Source organism: Oryzias melastigma, linkage group LG12 (assembly GCF_002922805.2).
Source record: "Oryzias melastigma strain HK-1 linkage group LG12, ASM292280v2, whole genome shotgun sequence".
In the NCBI taxonomy this organism is placed as follows: Eukaryota; Metazoa; Chordata; class Actinopteri; order Beloniformes; family Adrianichthyidae; genus Oryzias; species Oryzias melastigma.
The window spans coordinates 845,149-846,835 of NC_050523.1; the positions used below are offsets into that span (position 1 = coordinate 845,149).

The 1,687-nt window shown below is 37.8% G+C and overlaps 1 protein-coding gene across 4 annotated transcripts in view; it reads right to left on the reverse strand.

Annotated features, from left to right (window-relative positions):
• ttc28 (tetratricopeptide repeat domain 28) overlaps positions 1 to 1,687 on the reverse strand; it is an 83,942-nt gene that overhangs the window by 37,122 nt on the left and 45,133 nt on the right. The window lies entirely within an intron of this gene.

Here is a 1,687-nt window from a genome sequence, read left to right on the forward strand (position 1 = left end):
TCAATAAAGTGGAGACGACCCCTGAGGTCAGCATGTGTTAGTGCATCTTTATTCCTCAGACTTCCAATCCTTCTTCCGTTAATCGTTCTCAACGTAAACTAAAAACAATCCAGAACTTTTCCAGGTTTTGCAGCAGCGGGATCCGGAGTCTGTTTTCCTTCAGAGGAAACGTCTGTACGTCTGCATGTGGAGCGAGGAAACGTCTGTACGTCTGCATGTGGAGCAGCTGGAGGACGCCGGCGAGCATTCAGCAGATAATTCCCTCCAGAAACAACGGACAACAAAAGGGAAAAGACGGAAATAAAATCTAAAGATCCTGAAACCAAAACTGCAGCTCCGTCATTAAACATCTTCAGCACCATCGACTGTATATGAGAACTGGACCAAGTGTGACACCATCCATAGAAAACGGTTTACTTCCGGCTCCAACCAAATTAAGTCGATTCAGAGCCGGTAGGCAGTGATTGGTCCGAGTCACCGTTTCCATGACATCCACTCTGGCCAATCAGGAGTGAGCTTGTTGGAAGGCCACACCCCCACCACTTGAAAGAGGGGTACAAGAAATCTGTCAAACATTTAGAACGTTGGACGTGAGAGCCAGCATGCTCCGCCTACTTTAGTTCAGTCATCTAATTAGTAAGTTTATAACTTGAACTACAGAAGAAACATTAAAAAAAAACAACGCTGGGGGGGTTAACTCAGTCCAGTTCTTATATACAGTCTATGCTTCGTACCTGCAGCAGTTGTGATGTAAAGAAACTCACTTCAGGGAAACACAAACAGCTGATGCTGGTTTCAGGAAACGCTGCACTGACAGAAACTGAGACGTGAAACTGAACCGATGAAACCGAGAACCCGAGAACCCGAGAACCCGGGTCAGTCCGGATCAGTTCTAGAGAACACTGCCCCAGAAAAACACTCCAGATCAACAGGTGATCTAATTCCCTATTTTTGTCTGCTATATGTTCTAGTTTGAGTCTTTTTACATTTTTATCTTTTAATTTATGACAAAATATTATTTATTTATTTATTTCATATTTTTATTATTGTTTTTTAATGTTTGTATCAATACTTTAATCTATTTATAAACATCATCTCAAATGTTTAATATTAACAGCTTTTCCGTTGATTATGTCAAATTTTTGTTGTTTCTCCTTTTTTAAAATGTTTTTGTTTCATGATTTTGTTTTATTGGATTTGTTTCATGTGAAACTCTTGTTGTAGTAAATATTTACAAGATCTGCGCTTTAAACCGTTTTTAAATAATCATATATGATTCATAAAAAAGAAAACATATTTTAACATTTTTAGCAAATAAATTAAAAAAAAATTCCTAAAAACAAAAAGTCTTTGAAAACACAAAAACAGTAAATATTGAATATATTAAAAAAAAACATTTAAGGAACAAAATGTTAAAAAAGCCTAAAAACAAAACATTATATACATTATTTTTTACTTGTTTTAATAATTTACTCTCTACAGACTCAATAGAAGCCGTTTTTCTGATCCTTCTTGGTGAAACGTTAAACAAAAACCATCAAAACTCTCATTGATGTTAAAGTTTCCTGAAGGGAGTTTCAGTTTCTGTTTGTGACGTTCGGCTGTAGCGTTTCTGTCTGACGTTTCGTCCTCTGATCGGGTTTCTGGCCGTCAACCAAATTAAAAGAGCCCCCCCCCCCCCCCCCCC